Below are 20,031 nucleotides of genomic sequence, written 5' to 3' on the forward strand. Positions count from 1 at the left end.
TGCGTTTCATGGAAAGCTCCGGATACAAAAATCTGCTTGAACATGTTGTAACAAACCAAAGATAAACCTCATAACAAGCAAAACCCATTTTGCAAAAATTCAAACAAACAACTCTCACACTATCAAAACCCCATGTCACATTAATTGCAATTACATAGAACAATTTTGCGAAAAACAAAATAGACAATTGCAAAGAACCCATGTTGCACAAATAAAAAAATTGGGAGAGTTTGGTGTTAAAAATCTTTGGTCTCTGTTTAATTGAAATGACCTAGATTTTTGGAATGGCAAATACGGTTGAAGGATCACTCGTGAAAAAATTACCAAGCAAAAAAAAAAAACATTTTTTTTGTGCACCAAACATCAAACAACAATTTGTTTGTTTGTTTGTTTTTTATTTTTTTGCTGCCAACATCAAAGAGCTACTGATCTCATTTAAAATAGGTATGCTAATAAAAAATAAATAAAACATCAAATCCGACTCAAACTCCTTTGTTTATGTACCCCTTTTACTCTACTAATATCAATAAAACCACCGAACTTTATGAGAAGAGTCTAAAAGTGTATTTCTTCTTTTAACAAATGGTGGAAGAAGAAGAATGTGAGAGTTAGTGAAAAAAACCCACTAGTCAGTGCATTCTCTTAGATATATATATATATACTCATACAATATTGTAGTAATAGCCTTTTCGCACAACAATAAATATAGCACTTTTCAGTCGATGCATTATGGTGTGTACCAAGTACCACCACTGTAGATTACAACATTCCCTATTGGACTTGCTCAGAGGCCTTTTTATTTTCATGGAATACAATTTTTTTTGAGGACTACATGCCACCTTCACATCTTTACTTGGTTTTATCTTATCATATTGAAGACCCTCTACATAATATATATACTCGACATGATAACCCCCTATATATTCCTCTTGCCACTATTGGTTTTCCTATTTAGAAGCCCATATATAGCAAGGCCCAGCCCAACACACACAACACTCCAAAATCACGAAATGTCGCGATATTTTGCAAACCCAATAAAAAGAAAAATCGAGAAAAGAATTGAGGAGCAGCTTCGTTTCTTCTTCTCCGCAAACCAAGAAAGATATAAATCAAGTGTTTCGAACATTTGATATCAACTGTTTACATGCTATTCACTTCAAATAACTGAAAAAAGTTGGATATTCGAATTAAACCTCTATTACGTGTTTCACCTGTATTGGAGGCCACACAGATAGTTGTATACAATTGTTGATAACTTGGTATCCTTGATCACTTCATGCAACCATTTAGCTTTTAACTTTTTTAGTTTTCAGAAAACTAGTAACTTGATTCAAACTAAGCTATAGACTATAGAGTATATATCAACATTCCTAGCAATATAGGTCACTCTAGAAATATCTAAACTGTTTACCCTGAGATTCTGAGCATCCAAAAGTGGAGTAAGAAACCTCATAGCATCCGCCCTGCTTTTGCTCTAGGAACTCGGAACCTACACAAAGTTTCTGTACGCCTACTTCTTTTGATATAGTTAATCCTTTCAACAAGGTGAGAGCTTCTGCTTATTCTGAACCCTCAGCATTTTCCTAAACATTCAGAGCCAGATTTTGATTAAAAAATAGAATATGATAGAAGATAGAAGTCCTCACAATCAGGAGTGTTAAGGGGAGTTGGATATGAATTTGTTGTGAATAATGAACTGCGGAAACAACGTTACCCACAACAAACGGATCAATCCTACACAACGATCGATCCTTCACACTAGACAAGACTTCAACACCCTCCAAGTAATATCCCAACGCTTCTCATTAACAATTTAACAAGCATATAAAGTAAATATAATAATGCAAAAGAGAACCAACCACAAGACAAGGATATATCGTGGTTCGGCAATTTGCCTACATCCACACTGACGAGATCCAAGCTTTACTAGAAGTCCAGAGTAACAGATTACAAGAGCTCTCAATTCACTCACAAAGAATGAACACTCAACTCACTAAGAATTTCTCTCTTTACAATCTCTCTCTTTTCTTTCTTTTGGAAAAGTTAGGTTTTCCAAAAGACTAATTTTGTTTTATACCAAAAACCAAAATTTCGCGTTCTTGTAGCGAAAGCCCCACCGAAAAAAAAGGCGGGCGCCGCTTCTACTGGAAGCGCTGGCGCATGGGTTAAAGCCATGAGCGCGGGTCGCCCCGCCTCCGTGTCGCTTAAATTATCGGATTCATGAGTCATGAAGTCGCGCTTCCTTCAAGCGGCGCCTCGAAAAAAAACAAAAAATCCCTTTTCTCTACATTCTCCACCTCGGTGAGGTTTTAACACATAAAACCGGGCGAACACATCCGGAAGAACACATCCATCCGAACTTCGCGGTCAAATAACCGAAAGGAGCCATGCTCACAAAGAGCTACCCACGAAGAGCACGTCATGCCCACAAAGGGCCACCTACAAAGAGTGTCATGCCCACAAAGAGCCACCCACAAAGAGTGTCATGCTCACAAAGAGCCACCCACAAAGAAAAAGATGCTCACAAAGAGCCACCCACAAAGGGTGTCATGCTCACAAAGAGCCACCCACAAAGAGTGTCATGCTCACAAAGAGCCACCCACAAAGAGTGTCTTGCTCACAAAGAGCCACCCACAAAGAGTGTCATGCTCACAAAGAGCAATCACGCCCACAAAGGGCCATGCCTACGAAAGGCATCAATCAACAATGCATGAGCCTCCACCATTTGTGGAGTACCCCCAACCAATGTTGAAACTCAACTCCATAGAGAACCTTCTACAACCCAAAACCCTTTTGCCCTTAGGCAATGAAACAAATTCCCAAGTACAAAACTTGTCACGAGCCTCCACCATTTTCTGCATATCCACCGACCAATCTCGTAAATGAAAGATCTCTAACGGCTTCCTTGAAGCTATCCGCTCATCATCTTCAATATTCAGTCGCGTGCAACCGAAGTCCGGTTGACCATAATGCTTCAGCGGGCTTATCATGCCCGTGCTTCATAACTTGTTTCACACTTCTCTTTGGCTTTGATCTAGCCAAAGTTTGCTGCTCAGGTTGTTGTAACTCTACTTCTTGTTGAATAGTTCTCTTAAATGTCTCGAAAACTTCATCCTTGGACTTCAAGATATATACCCACACATAGCGTGTATAATCATCAATGAAAGAGACATAATACCGGTTACCTCCCTTAGAAGCCACTCTAGAAGGTCCCCAAACATCCGTATGCACATAATCCGGGATGCCTCTCGCCTTTGTATTTGCTTGTACCCGAACTTGACTCTGACCGCCATATAGACACAATACTTCGCGAGAATTCCATACTTGGTTTCTCCAAGTCTTTCAAGAGCCCTCGCTTGCCTGACTCGGACAATCCTTTTGGCTCATATGCCCAAAGCGATATGCCACAATTTTGTGCACTCGGAATCATCACTACATGTACTCACCGCTACATCACCTATCACCGTACTACCCAACAAAGTATACAAGTTTCCATGTCTTTGACCGCTTCATAATGACTAAAGAGCCACTAAGGATCTTTAGGACTCCACCATTCCCACAAAATTGTGGCCTTTGGAATCCAAGGTACCAAGAGAAATAAGGTTCTTCTTTAACTTCGAGAACGTGCCTCACATCGGTTAAAGTCCTCACTACACCATCATGCATCTTGACCAGATAGTTCCAATCCCAACCGCCTTACAAAGCAACGTCATTGCCCATCAAAACGGAACCTCCACTCAAGTTCTCATAGGTAGCAAACCACTTCCTATTTGGACACATGTGGTAGGAACACCCGAATCAAGAATCCACGATGTCGGTCATGTGGTCGTCTTGTGTAGACACCCGAAAGACTTACATCATCCCCATCGGGCCGGAAGCAAGACTTGCTTCACTAACATCCTCATTCTCAAACTTACCACTCATCTTGTTACTCTTTTTCGGGCTAGAGCAATCACATAGATAATGCCCCTTTTCTTTGCAATTGTAGCATCGGACATGTTTTAAAGGCTTCTTCGAACTACCCTTCCACTTGCTTGTGGAAGTCATCTCATTCGACATCACCCTCGCCATCTTTTCTTTTGCTTCTTTATCAAACTTCTCTACTTTAAATCTAGCATTTGACATCTTGGGAGCCCCTTTTTCAAGTCACACACAATAACCCAAAAAAAATTATCTCACTTTGGAATTTTATCGAACACCTTGTCTACATAAATTTCAAGCACTATGGTTCTTTACCAAAACTCAAAATCCTAGGTCGTATACCTACGCTCTGATACCAATTGTTGTGAATAATGAACTGCGGAAACAACGTTACCCACAACAAACGGATCAATCCTACACAACGATCGATCCTTCACACTAGACAAGACTTCAACACCCTCCAAGTAATATCCCAACGCTTCTCATTAACAATTTAACAAGCATATAAAGTAAATATAATAATGCAAAAGAGAACCAACCACAAGACAAGGATATATCGTGGTTCGGCAATTTGCCTACATCCACACTGACGAGATCCAAGCTTTACTAGAAGTCCAGAGTAACAGATTACAAGAGCTCTCAATTCACTCACAAAGAATGAACACTCAACTCACTAAGAATTTCTCTCTTACAATCTCTCTCTTTCTTTCTTTTTGGAAAAGTTAGGTTTTCCAAAAGACTAATTTTGTTTTTATACCAAAAACCAAAATTTCGCGTTCTTGTGGGGAAGCCCACCGAAAAAAAAGCTTTGCCCAGGGTACCTACTCTGGCCAGCGAGCGCGCCATGGGTTAAAGCCATGAGCTGGTCGCCTTTTCCTTTGGCCGGTCGTCGCTAAATTATCGGAGTCATGAGCCTGAAGTCGCTTCTTCGAAAGCGGTGGCTATTTCGGCGTGAAAACGAGAAAAATCCCTTTTTCTCTACAGAATTCATACTCGAGATTTCTATTTTCACATAGATAAAAGTTTGCCTGATCACAATGACACAATCAGATATTTTGGGAGAATATAGTTCTACTTTAGAAATATTTAACTCTTTACACACAACTTAAGCACTGATCATGAGCCTCTGGAGCTTCTAGGGTTCCAATGTTTTGTTTCGAGTGTTTCAATGTAATTTGTGTTCGATAATCTTATTTTCCTGTAAAGATCTTGCAAGCGTTGTGTTGGAAATAAGGCTGGATAAACGCCCACCAGGATAAAGATAAACCACTGGGATAAGGATAACCATCTGATATGGGATGAGTGTACGACTCTATATATCGATAAACCACTGGGATAAGGATAACCATCTGATATGGGATGAGTGTACGACTCTATATATCCTATCTGATGTTAGATGAGTATAGGACTCTATCCTATCTGATGTTAGATGAGTATAGGACTCTATCCTATCCAATATTGAGGAGGTGGGAGAACTCTATAAATAGACCCCCCACCCCTCACATATTGATCATCCAAAAAACAACAAGAAAAGCTCTCTCCTCTTTAATGGTGGCCTCCAACATTTTCTAAAGAAGAAGCCAGTAATTTGTAGAGATTCCATAGGTGGTATCCTCCCTAGCCATTGTCAGTTCTTGGTTCTTGGTTCGTGAACAAAAGTTGCTTCCCGTTCGTGGTTGGAACTTGACTCAAGCAAAGTTGAGAAGAAGAAGATCTTGAGTGTGCCAAGAACATTATCTTCTCTTGTAGATCAAAGCTTGGAACTTCAAATTGAAAGCTGTGACCAAGGTACGATCTTTTGTTTCCGCTACGCTATTTTATGCATGTAATATAGTGTAATTATACATATCGTAGGAATCATGCATGAGATATCGGTAAAAACCCTACATTGGCATCGAGCCAGTTTTCCATGGTTTGCATGCTTTTGTTTGCAGTTTTGATCTTGTGATCTACAATTTTATTTGAAAAATTGCGTTTTTTTTCAAAATCTTTTAATTAATTTTTAAATAATTAGGTTGTTTAAAATTAATTAGAAATTGCTTAAATTTTTTTTGCAAAATAATTTGTGGAAATTTTTTTTTCTAGGAAATTTTTTTTCCTTAGAAATTTTTACATGGAAATTTATTTTCTGAGATTATTTTCTCTAGAAATTTAAGGATTTTTCACATGTATTTTTTCACGATTAAAAATTGACATTAGGATGTTTATTTTTACCATGCAGTAGTTATTTAAATCTGAATTTTTACTATTGCATGTGAATAAAATTGTATGTTTTCTATCAACGGTCATATGAAAACTAAGGCACAATGCCTAAGTCATAGACCGAGACTTGTAAGAAAAACGAGTAAAAGGATATACTCCTTTTGTAGAAACAATTTTATTATATGGAAATTTAAGTAGTAGATTTTTGCATATTCTATGTTATTGATAGTCAAATGCATTGATTTTATTTAATGGCTAGAATCATGCTAGTAGATTATCATGATCATCTCATATGTGAAAATGTGGATTACTTAGATTTATTTTAAGAGATGATTCTTATTAAGTAGTATCTTATTTTTGGAATTCAAACTTGATAGAATGGCACCCGATGGAAAATCCCGTTCACGATGTTACGAAAAAAGGACTTGTTAAACGATAAAATTACGAACTTTGGTCTAGGAAAGTTAGGCTAATTACGGCGGATAGGAAGGTCATTGACGTAATAACCGAGACGATGAGTAGAACCTACCGGAAGGATTAACACAAGCTGCTTATACTACTTGCGCACTTAAAAAGTACAATGAGTATACAAGCGAGAGATAATGTTGCCCGAATTGCCATACTTGGCACCATGAGGAATGACTTCATGATCGCGGTATGATGGCCTTGGATCAGCTAAAAGAGCTATGGGAAGCGATAAAGGCGGACCTTGGGGTATGCGACTACTGCATAGCTGAGAGGCTACAAATGAGCTTTGACAAATTTATCAAGTTGCCCCATACCTCTATGACCTGACATTGCGGTGATGAGGAACATGGTTCTTTGAGTTAGCCTAAAGCGGGGCAGTCTGTCAAATGAACAGCAAATTCAAGCTGTCATTAGGTCTTTACCTAAAACTTGGGAACAATTTCGTCTTATCTTGACGCATGACGATAGTATCACAAACTTTGCACAGGTGCAGAGGAAATGTGAGCTTGAGGAACAAAGGCTTCTCAATGAAAAGCATGTTGTTCAAACTGAAGCAAATGTTGTCAACTCCAAAAAGAGGAAGGCTCCTTGGAACAAGAAAAGTGGAAAAGGGAAAGGCAAGGAAAAGGCCAAGCCTAACCCACAACAAAACAAACCTAGGAAGTCGATAGACATGACTAGTGTCGAATGCTTCCGTTGTCATCAGATGGGACACTATGCTAGGGCATGTCCTTCTCCTAAGGTAAGTTTTACTTTAAGTACTATCAATGTGATAAGTACTGTCATGCTGTCTGATTCATCACAATATTGGATTGTAGATTCAGCAGCGACAGACCACATAAGCCGGGATAGGTCCCTGTTTGAAGATTTTAGGAAACTTCCACAAGGAACTCGGAGAGTCCACATGGGAAACCAAAGTGTAGCTGATGTTTTGGGCACATGCACTTGTAGGTTGGATTTTGCGAGTGGGAGATCCATCCTTATTGAAGAAGTACTCTTTGTACCATCAATTAGGAGAAATCTTTTATCAGTTTTGAAATTACTTCAAAAATCCTATGTGTTTAATTTTTCCCAGAACTCGCTTGAGATATCATTGAATAACAGTTTGATAGGTCATGCATATTTAATGGATTCTTTTATGACATTACACTTAGCACAAACTGAAGTTTTTATGTCTAAAATGGTTGGTTGCCAATTGTGGCATGTTAGACTAGGACATATTGGACACAGTAGGATAGACCGCTTAGCAAGGGGAGGGTTGTTAGGTAACTTAACCTCTGTTTAAATGGAAACCTGTGAAAGTTGCCTTGCTGGAAAAGCCACCAAGAAACCTTTTGGGAAAGCCCAAAGGGCAACTTATCCTTTACAACTTATTCACTCAGACATCTGTGGACCAATGAATGTAACAGCAAGGCATGGGGATTTGTATTTCATTACCTTCACAGATGACTATACACGTTATGGGACCGTGTACTTGATGTCTCACAAATCAGACGCCTTGGACTGTTTTAAAAAGTACAAGAACCTTGTTGAGAATAAACTTGATAGGACAATAAAGGCCTTAAGAACTGACCGTGGACGTGAGTATCTTTCTGATGAGTTTAAAGAACTCTGTGAAAATAAGGGTATAGCTAGACAGCTAACTATTCCTTATACCCTACGCCCGAGAATGGTGTCTCTCGGAGAGAAGGAATAGAACCCTCTTTGGACATGGTTAGATCTATGATGGCTCGTTAACTTGCCCATCTCATTTTGGGGTGATGCATTGTTAACGGTTCTTATTATACTTAACCTAGTTCCTTCAAAAATCGTTGACAAAACACCCTATGAACTATGGACCGTAGACAACCCGTTTTGAACTACCTTAGACCATGGGGGTGTCTTTGCCTTTGTCACTTCTCAAAATCGAGAATTTGGAAAGTTGAGTGCTCTGGAAAGAAGTGTATCTTTATAAGATCTGATGAGACTTCTAAGGGGTATGTCTTCCTAGGGGAGGATACTCAAGGGTATGTCACAGAAATAGAAGTACGTAACGTCAGATTCTTAGAGGATCAATACCCAATGAGGGGTGAGGTTGATAAGGATATACAACTTTACGAAGTTGACAACCTTATAACTGCTGATGAACAAGGCGAAGATGAAACTTTCATCAACCCTGATTCCAGTGACAATGGCATTGGTCAACTGATTGATCAATCCCAACCTCGTAAGAGTGTTAGAGGCCATATCCCCAAACGTCGGTTTGAGATTGAAGGGGAGATAAATATGATCAATGCACTTACAGAAATATCTGATGAACCTAAAACGTTCAAGGAGGCTATTTCTAGGTCCAATACAAGAGAGTGGATGGAAGCAATGAAGGAAGAATTGGAGTCGATGAAGAAAAACAAAGTATGGGACTTAGTTGATCTACCTCCAAACAGGAGATCTATTGGGAACAGATGGGTTCTCAAGATCAAGAAAAATACAGAAGGGAACATAGACAAATTCCAAGCCAGGCTTGTTGCAAAAGGTTACACCCAAAAAGAAGGAATAGACTATGAGGACACCTTCTCACCAGTAGTGAAATTTGCCTCCATACGTCTCCTCTTGTCAATGGTTGCCCACTTAGATTTAGAGCTTTACCAGATGGATGTCAAAACTGCTTTCCTCAATGGAGAATTGCAAGAGGAAATCTATATGGATCAACCAACTGGTTTTTCAATCAAGGGTCAGGAACACAAAGTGTGTAAACTGAACAGATCCATATATGGTTTAAAAACATGCCTCTAGGCGATTGGAATCGAGATTCCATGAAGCTATCTTCAAGACAAATTCGAAAAGGTAAATGAGGACCATTGCATATATGTCAAGATATCTAAAAATGGTTTTGTGATTCTATCTCTATATGGGATGACATTTTGTTAGCGGTAACAATAATGCATTGATAAATTCCACTAAGGAGTGGTTGTCATTAAACTTCGAAATGAAGGACATGGGTGAAGCTAGTTATGTCTTAGGAGTTAAAATAACTCGGGATCGGCCCAAACACTTGTTATCTTTGTCTCAGGAGACATATATCAAGAAGGTTTTGGAAAGATTCAACATGACTGATTGTAAGCAAGTGGATCTCCCAGTAAGTCTAGGAGAGTCTTTGAGTTCTAAAATGTCTCCCAAGAATCCCTACTTGAAACTCAGGCTATGAAAAATGTACCATACTCAAGCGCAGTCGGAAACCTTATGTATGCAATGTTGTGTACAAGGCCAGACATCTGCTATGCAGTTGGGTTAGTATCAAGATTCCAAACAAATCCTGGGGTCGCACACTGGAAGGCTGTCAAGAAGATAATGAGATATCTTAAAGGCACCGTGGACTACTCACTTGTCTACCAAGGGAAAGATCTTAAAAGGCGATTGGGTACTCCGATGCCGATTTGGTCGGAGACTTTGATGAGAGGAAGTCAACTTCGGATATACCTACATAATGAATGGAGGTGCTATATCCCGGAGCAAAGAAGAAAAACTTCCATAGCATTTTCAACTATGGAAGCCGAGTATATTGCATCTTTGCTTTCCACCACGAAGGAAAGGCTTAGACGATTCATCAAACACTTGTTAGTGTTCTCAAAGTCACTTGAACCAGTTCACATCTGGGTCGACAAAGATGGCTGCTCTTGCATATGCTAAAGATCCAAAGTACCATGGAAGAACCAAGCATATAGAGTTAAAGTACCACTACGTCACGACAAAAATGATAATGAAGAAGAAAGTGGTTCTACAACATATATCCACTGATTAGATGGTTGCGGATCCACTGACCAAACCTATTCCAAAGGAACTCTTCCTTGCACATGTAAAAATGCTTGGGTTAAAGAGGATGTGATTATGCTAAGAACACTTTGATGGTTTAATGAATAAACGTGCATTCTTTCCAGATCGATTGCATTCTCATTATCTCGTTTATCATCTCATATGTATGTCGTCAGGTAGGGTTGGATTGTTCACTCACATGAACAGTCACTTCCATTTTAAACATTGGGAGTTTAGCTTGACAAGTCACTAAACCTTATGGGAAGGGTGGACCTAGTCTTGGAAGTCATGCCCCTTCTTATAATTGGATAAGAAGAAACAGCTTCATAGGGAAGATTACGTCTAAACCTACAAACGGTTGTTGCCAAGTGGGAGCAAAGTATCCTTGGAATTGTCATTAGGGATGACAACACTTGCATGGTATGAGTGGACATCTGAGATATCTATTGTTGAGTAAACAAATTAGATACTCTTGCCATGACATGTTTTCACACAACTTGTGTATAGTTGACCACCCGAGCAAGAAAATAAATATCCCTAAAAATTCTTGCTATGTGAGCTCTATTGATATGTTTTTGTTTAAGACATATCGAATGGTACCCTCCTTGAACTTTTGACCTTGTCAAGAAAAAATAAGAGGACTACTCGTAACTTTGGTTTGCTCCCCACAAGCTCTTACTAAAAGTCCGACCGATGCATCTTGGGGAAGTTGGTAGAACTCGGCGACAATGACTTTATGCAAAAGGATAAAAAGAACTGAAGGTTTATCACACAATCTGACCGCACTTTTCTCACATGCCCCTGTACGGCCTGTCCTCCTTTTAGGGTGTCATGTACGGACACGATCTGGTGCTTCGTGCCTCTGCCCACTTATCCTACTTCGGACTAGCAGGCATGCCACCTCGGTTGTCGCAAAATAGGCTAACACAGTATCTGAAACCGAAATTATCAATTGATAAAGTGAAAGAAATAATTAACAAAGGGATGGATAATTATCATAAGAAATATATTCTGACCAGTTCACCTGATCCTATTTTCCATGTTTGTTTTGGTGGGATGATTTTCTCTTACTTGGTTTCACGTGAGATTATGGTGAGAACATTGAAAGGGGAACAAAGATCACACTCTATCTAAAAGAGGACCAACACTACAACAATTTTATGATATGACAACACTTTTTAACATCACTTTTACAAATATGATATTGTACATAAAATTTAACGTCACTTTTTCCGTAAGTGATGTTAGTAGTTTGTGGTAATCTTATTTTAACATCACTTTTCTTGAAAGTGACTTAGAAAATGTCTACAACATCACCTTTAGAAGTGATGTAAAGTTTGTGATGTGGTTTATTCATTCTTTAAAATCACTTAATAAGTGATGTGAAAATTAGAAATATTAAATCACGTTAAAAGTGATTTGTTTTCCAAACCAAGCATAAAAGTGATGTCCCAAGGTTGTTATTAAATGGACACGTTGCGTACTTTGGGACCATTAGACAATGGCTTTAATAGCTGCCCTAGATTTAGAATTAGATCGACTAGATTTTTGGACCCGTTCAACAAACGGGGCCCCTTTTTATATAGATTTTTTTTTCCAATTTATTATTATGTATATGTATAAAAAAATCTTACTTCCAAACTATATTGAAACTCAGACAGTAAATTAATTGATCAAAGTTCCCATCGCCAATAATTTGTTAGACTAAAAGGTTATTTTTTTTTATCAATGGGCAGTGTAGATTAGTTATGTAACTTAATATACACTTTACTAAGCATTGAACGGGTGCCGTTTTACTTAATTTATGTAAAGGAAGAAAAAATTAGTAAATACTTTTTTTTTGTAAAAATGTGAAGTAAACAGGTTCCATTATAAAATTATTCCAATAGTTAAATTTTGAATTCAATGACTTTTCCAATTTGAATATGTGCGTGAGAGAAAGAATTTTTTTTTTATTCAATGGGCCTTATAGTGTATTAAGATGTCCAAAATTTGTGGTGTATTTTAGTTTTTAGTTTTTTAATTGTTAGCCCATGTATACTTAACACGTTTTGTCACTTTAACCAGTTGCATCTCTAATTTCCACACGTGTATTCTCGCTCTGATTTTTTTAAGATTGCAAATTGGTTAACCTATCAAATGAGTTTATCTTAAAAATGATTTTATTTTAAAAGTGTTGATTTTCTCCTTGGAGTTTTAATATTTAGTCCTACTGTTAATCACAATATTTTCGGTTGGTCCTCAAGTATGCTGCGTGCATGACATGTGCAGTGTATTGTAGCCATTTCTCATTAAAAAACGAATGTTAGAAAATGGTCAACTCACAATCAACTCAGTCAAGTGTCAATTTTAATAAACGAAGAATTGTAGACCAACACAATTTGCTATTATAATTAGGACTAAAAGCTAAATCGTTTTACGGTTCCGGCATAGTAGCTCTAGGGCAGGCTATCTAGGCAGCCGCCAAGGGCCCCCACGTTTTAGCGTAACAAAAGGCCCCCAACAACTGTTTAGAAATAAGGTTTATTAGGGTTTAGGCCGGCCTGGTCGGTTTGGGATTCTTGAGGCCCAAAGTCTACTTTTCCACCACTTAACGCATAATGTCTTTATTAGTCTACTTAACACGTGGTGTCTAATTTCCACACGTGTAGTCAATTAGTCATATTTGTAACTTATCTCTGGAGTATCTATTTCAGTTAACTTAAGAAAGAAGTGAAGTCAGTCGCTCTTAAAGGTAACTTCTATTTTTCCCATTCTATTCTCTTTTTACGGTCCTCTTTATTATTAAAAGTTTTTATTTCTTGGATAATTTGCATCACATGATTGCGCTTTAACTTTGTTATAGCAATTGTGATCGCGAGCATGGAATTTTTGCAGTTATCATTACTTTCTCAAATTCTGATTATAGGATTCAGTAAGTAGATTGTGCAAAAGAGAGACACTCATCCAAGTCTTCTCAGTAAGCTTCTTCAGGTACTATCTATTCTCTAATTATTATCTTAATTTTTGGTCGAAAAGAATTGTGAGTTTTGGTTGTGTTGTTTTCTAATCCTTAAGCATTTTAGTTCAAGGAAATTCAGCATTCTTAACAGTAGAAGAAGCCCGACCGGAATAATTAGCAAATCAAAACTTTCTTCTTTCCCTCTCTCAAAAGATGAAGATAATGATAGTAGTAATGGAAGAAAACCAAATTCTAAATGATGATGTGTTGGTTAGTGAAAGTTTTGATATAGGTTTCGCATTACAATTTTTTTCTTTGTTTCCGCCAAAGCTTCAAAGTATGTGATAACTTAAACGTCCAATCCCAGCATAAAAAATGTGTTATGAACTTCAAATTGCCATTTATTAAGGTTCAAAGTGGGGGTACTATGACAATCTACAAAGAGGTAGTTCTTCAATTTTCTGTGTTTTTCGAAAGACTGCAATATTTGTTTTACATTATGAATGAAGATGAATTTGACGATTAGATAGGACTATTTTGATTAGAGATAGCCATAGCTTCAATGGAAGAGGCTTTAATTCACTCTAGTTTCCTAATTTGCTATTGTTAAGTGTGTAATTTGTAAAGGGAATCTGGGGGTTGTGGTTGTTGTGGGACATATTGATATTTTAGTAAATTTTTTTCCCATGTCTTATACGTATTTGTTTTTTATTGTTTTATAGGTTCTTTTGGAATATTTTTCTCAATGGAAGAGTAAGGTTTTATTTGTTTTATTTATTTATTTTTTGTTTTATTAAAGTTTATACTGAAGTGAATTTTTATTTATTACTAATGTATTTGTCTCTATTTTTTTGCTTTGTAGGGATCGTGCTTGTAAATTTATGATGTTTTTTAATTCTCCTAATGATATCTGGCTGGCAAATAAGTATGTTATTGATAACGGAGAAAGAATTTATGTGTTTGATTTTTTTCAATATCTGATTAAAAAAGTCAAGCAGAAGAGGTGTTGTAGACACTGTGGTGACAGTAATCAATATATAAATAGTGAAACTCAAAAGTTAGTTCTCAGTATGAGAAACCTATTGAATGAGTATGTTTTTTTTTTTAAATCTAATTTTTTATTTTGATTTTTTAAAATGATAATGTTACTAATTTTGGGGGTTTTTTTTTTCTTAAAGTGATTGTGTTCCCTGTCCTGCTATAATGTTGTTTTCCAAAAACGTTCAAGTGGAGAATTAATGTACAAAATTATTATGATAAGAACTTTGATAGAATCAGTTTAGTGGAGTGTACGTGTGATTTTTTTGGTTGAAGTTATTAGAAAGGAAGAACTTCTTCATTTTAAAACAAAGAGCATTGAAGAACTTTATGATGAAGGAAGTTCGAGTGGTCGGAATGTGAAGACTAAAAAAATTTGAAGAAGAAATCGTCATTAAAACTTGTTAGGTAATTTTTTTTTTATTGCATAAATTTTTTGCTTTGTTTACAGTTTAATTAATATCTTCTGATATTTTTATTTTTTATTTTATTTTTCAAGTCAACAGATTTTGGATGCTCTGTGGTACATAGTTTTTGCTTTTGATATGGTGCCTTTGGTAGCTTTTATGACTGTGTCGTTGGGTTGTCTTCAGTTGGGGTTAAATACCAACTTGTATTATCTTTTGGCAGACTTGTATCTTTTGTTAGTTTTACCTTTATGTTAGTCTTTTACTACATAGTCTAGTAATTGTATATTGCATTGATGGTTAATCAATATATTTTGCTTACTCTGTTAGTCCGTTTATGTTTTAAAGTGTTTTTGAATGTGTAGGATACCCCTTTTTTCTTTTCGTTTGAAAATGTCTCAGTCAATCCTCGTGTTCTGATTTTTGTGGATCGAATTAATCCTATTACCATTTTATCTTGTTACTACAACTGCAATAATCCCAACTAATAAAGCAGTAGTTGCTATTGGCGGCAAAGTAATTGCTAAAGGAGTTTTTTTTAATTGGGAAGTTGGTGATAGATCAAGTGGCTAAGCTTTCCCATTCATCTTAAACCTGCATCCCAGAATATTTTTAGATGCAATGAGCGTGCCAGTAGAGGATGAGAATCATTAGGAGCATCAAGTGTTGCAGACAATAAGGAGCACCTATGTTCTGGGGCATTCATAGTAGATATAGTGTAACATTGAGCAAGCTTTTCAAAATTATTGTATGTCTTTGCTTCCAAATTCTTCTCAGATAATGCGTAAGCGCTTTGTCTGCTTTTTTGAAGTCACAAAGAACCTTAAGGAAACAATTATAAGAGACAATATCAGCTAGGTATTCTTTGCTCCCCATTTTTTTTTGAAAATTTGAAAGCCTCTTCTATCTTCCCTGCAAAACATTTTTTGTACAGTTACTTGTCCAGATTAAAAATGCTATAAGTTTGAATAGCACATTAACTATCTCCCAACTTCATTAAGCAAACATCTTTTGTACTGTTGTAATGTTACTTGTGCAGATGAAAAATGCTACAATTCGATGCCCACATACACAGAGAAAGAGTCATACAGGTTCAGATCGAACTAATTCTTCATAGGTTATACAGTGAGAAAACAAATATCATTCTCAAAGATGCCGAAACATTTGGGTTCAATTTATAAAGTGAAATCTATTGCACCAATAGAATCTAAAGTTCTAATAGCAGGACCTAATAAAAGTGAGGGTTATATCGTTTATTGTAAGGAGCAGAAGAAGAATAGCCTAGGACTTTCCATATTAAAGTTCGTGATGTACTTCTCGGTAGGTATGTTTCTTTTTTTTTAACGTTGGCTTTCTTGTTTTGTTATTCTTGTTAATTTCCTTTTCTTATGGAAGCGTGGAAGCTGCGGTTTAAGCTCTAATATATATTGATACAATGGTAAAACGCTAGTTTTACCAATGAATAAAGCTCTCGAGAACTCTAAACGCTAGTAAAACTAAAACTGAACTTGGGAATCACTTACGTATCAAAGATTTCTACTCTCAATCCTATTGAGCTATAGTGGAGTAGATGATTCGTTCCACTCCTAGTTCTTTAGCATGCGATGGTTTCGTGTCAACTAATCGGTCTAAAGTCTAATGAGAGATTTACGAGGGGAATTCTATACTACGAGGTGAATTCAATTAACAAGTTACGAATAACGAAATGATAGAATGCTAAGGGTTTGGATCTAGACAAAGAATTAAAGGGAATTGAATCCACCTTAACTCGACTTAATCAACTAACAAAGACTCATCGTGATCCAACTTGAATGCTTCGCATATCAAAATAGTAATTCTAATCCCTAATTATCCATGGCATCTCTACCAATCAATAACTAGCATGTGAGGTCGTCCATCCATTCTCATGGCGAATCAACCACCTCTAGAGTGGAATAACTATCACGACGATTTCTAAGTTTAACAAAGATCAAGCTTCATCAAGGCTTCTTCAACCCCTCTAATAATGGAGGTTTAGCCGAGAATCATTACGCTATCATGTCCATATGAATTTGAATACGACATAATATAAAGATTCTAACTTTATAAAATTTAACTAAACAATAATCCAACCGAAAAATCAATAACTACGAAATGAATAACAAACAATAAATAAAATTAGATCTAAACAATTGTAAATGACAAAATCGAAATGAACAAGAATCTACTATTTTATTTATCTAATCAATGAAGAACAATGATTTAAAGGTTTAATCTAAAACAAGGAATGAAATGAAACTAAACTTAATTAAAAACAATTAAAACTAGATCTAGAATTATCTATAGTTTTGGTCTAATTAGCTACCCCTAACAAAGTGCTAAGCTTTTGTTTTTATATGCTTCAGATCCAAAAATCGTGCATGGGCTTGGAGCCATGTTTTGGGCCGGAAAATCGGGCCCAAAACCCAATTCTTTCAGTCCGAAAAGGGCTCTTCAGCTAGATCTGGCTTCAACAGACTTTTCGTCCAATTTTGCTCCTCTGATTGGGCCAAGGTTTGGACCATTGGAAAGCTCTTTCCGAGCCGGTCGTTTTGACATAAGGTAGGCCCAATTCCCAGGTCTGAGTCCAAAGATATGATCTTCTGAAGTTTTGCCGACTTGTGCACTATTTCTGCCCGTTAACTTTTCAGTTTTGACGGGCTTTACAAAAGCTTTGTCTCCTTGAATCTTGGCCTTTATCACAGAACTTCTTAGCAACCAACCCTTGCTCCTTTATCTCGCCAAAGTGGCACATTTCTGCACATAATTGACTTTATTGCCTGAAATACATAAAAACACGTAATCAACATTAACTCTTATTTATTACTCGCATAATTGGTCTAAAAGTATGATTATTAAGGGGTTAAAACTACAATTTTGAGCTCTTATCATATATATTTAATTTTCTTATGTTAATTAATGTATGCTTATATTAGTAACCCATATAAATAGTTACTTCAGCGCCATAATGCTTTTATAAATCTACATAACCCCAATATAAATCCTACTGTTAATCACAATATTTTTGTTTGGTCCCCAAGTATCCTGCGTGCATGACATGTGCAGTGTATTGTAAACATTTTTCATTAAAAAATGAATGTTAGAAAATGGTCAACTCGCAGTCAACGCTAATTCAACTCAGTCAAGCGTCAATTTTAAAAAACGAAAAATTGTAGACGAACACAATTTGCTATTATAATTAGGACTAAAAGCTAAATCGTTTTGTGGTTCTGGCTAAGCAGCTCTAGGGCAAGCTATCTAGGCAGCCGTCAAAGGCCCCCACGTTTTAGTGCAACAAAAGGCCCCTAACAACTGTCTAGAAATAAGGTTTAGATTTCTCTAACAGGCTCCACTATAAAATCATATCAATAGTTAATGGGCCTTATATTGTATTAAGATGTCCAAAATTTGTGGTGTCTTTTAATTTATTGTTTTTTAAATAATAAATAGCCCAAGTAAAGCCCATTAGATAGAGTTATTTGTGTGTTTTCTGAGTTGACCATACGCTTGAGTCTGATGCAAATAATAGTAGGGTATCAGTCAAAACTTGGAAATTGTTAAGCAACACCCACTGCTGTTTTGTTAATTTTGAAACTTGGTATTAGTTTTTTGAAATGTAATATGTCTTGATACTTTGCAAGGTTGTGTGTCAGTCGAAATAAGTATTTTGTCGCTCATGTTGCTCACATTGTAATGTTTACTGTCAGTTTTCTCTCTTAATTAGTATACATTATATCTATTAGTCTAGTATTTATGGAGATAAAGATTGTGTCCTTTGCCAGTAGATTTATGAGTAATTTAACATGTGCTATTTTATAGCTGATTTTATAGGCGCGTTGTTGCCAATATTATCCAGCACCTGATTTAAATGGGATTTTTAGAATATGCATTTATCTCTATTAGACCTGTCAGAGTCTGTATCTAAGGTGATTGGTTGTTTCTTTTTATAGCTTTAGCTGTAATAAGGCATTCTAGCAATCTCACCAAATCTTTTTTCTTGAACCCACTTCAATTTCCCGAAAAGAAGTGCATTTCTCAACCATTTCTTCTTTATGTTCTTGTTCTTGTTTGTATGATGATCTTCTTTTGAATGGGTGTTTGTGGCTTGAAATGAACTGCTTCTAAAGATCTTGTTCTTGCTTCTTCTAATACCTTTTTTAGAAGAAAACAAAAAAAAATGAGATACCAATAAATGAAGGGTCAATGACATCTTTGAGTGATGTCAATTGGCTTTTCTAATATCACTTTTCGAAAGTGATGTCAAACTATTTAATATTACAATAGTTAAAAATTTATTTCTATTCTTATAACATTGCTTTAGTGCATCACTTTGAGAAGTGATGTTGTATCTTTACCCTTATGACATCTTTTAAAAAGTGATTTAAAATGTTACGACACCACTTCCAAACATCAATTTAACTTCCAAACTTCAATTTAAATGCAATGTTAAAAACACTAGCTTTTAACATCACCACTAGTAACATCACTTTCGAAAGTGATGTGATATAGTTTTAACATCACTTTTTAAATTGTTGACTTTTTAAATTGTTGTAGTACGACCTTTGGGCCGATATCATAAATGAGGAGAAACGTTAATCTCGAACCAATAGCGAGGGGTACTACATGTAGATACATGATTCGATAATTAACCCACGTATTCAAAATCAAAATGTTATTTAGTTTTATTGTTATGGACCATCATTATGAGAATGATTTGATTAGATGGTTCATTACTTAATATTGGACCATTAATACAATCCTTTCTTACATCCACAACTTATGTTGCTGGATTGAGATTTATGGACCTACAAGTATGCATGAAAAGATTACTCGACTAATTAAACGAGTGGAAAAGTGTTGAATCGTGAAAAGATGTTATGATGGGTATGGTAATCGTGTTGAAACCAAAGACGTCGTCATGGATGTTGGTATGATTTCCCTTAGATTGCAATACCTTTAGATCTGAAGTTTATTGGTAGACTAAGTTTTTGGTGATGTTCATTTGGATATTTGAGTATGTTTGACTCAGTAATGCAGTAATGTTGTGACAAAATTATTGTAAGCAATTTCGTTATTGTCTGAATTGTTGGTAGACTAATATTTCTTTGATAATCTAGTTTTGGTTATCCTTAATTGGGAAATTCTAACTTCTAGTATGATTTATTTGTTTTATCACGTTTCTACGACCTTAATTAAATTCTAAATTCTCTGTAGTTATTTTCAGTGGTGCAGTGTCACAGTGTGGAG

General features: G+C 36.3%; 1 long non-coding RNA gene and 1 pseudogene across 2 annotated transcripts in view; both read left to right on the top strand.

Moving 5' to 3' along the window:
• Nucleotides 1-20,031, top strand: part of LOC147496105 (disease resistance protein At4g27190-like) — a 99,845-nt pseudogene that overhangs the window by 45,859 nt on the left and 33,955 nt on the right. The gene's annotated exons all lie outside the window — the stretch shown is intronic.
• LOC147496108 (uncharacterized) lies at nt 13,114-15,078 on the top strand. The gene is made up of 4 exons (XR_015199957.1): nt 13,114-13,353; nt 14,044-14,074; nt 14,184-14,767; nt 14,859-15,078. It is a non-coding gene; the product is annotated as an uncharacterized LOC147496108 (long non-coding RNA).

The sequence above is a fragment of the Coptis chinensis genome, chromosome 6, assembly GCF_015680905.1.
Source record: "Coptis chinensis isolate HL-2020 chromosome 6, ASM1568090v1, whole genome shotgun sequence".
Lineage (NCBI taxonomy): Eukaryota > Viridiplantae > Streptophyta > Magnoliopsida > Ranunculales > Ranunculaceae > Coptis > Coptis chinensis.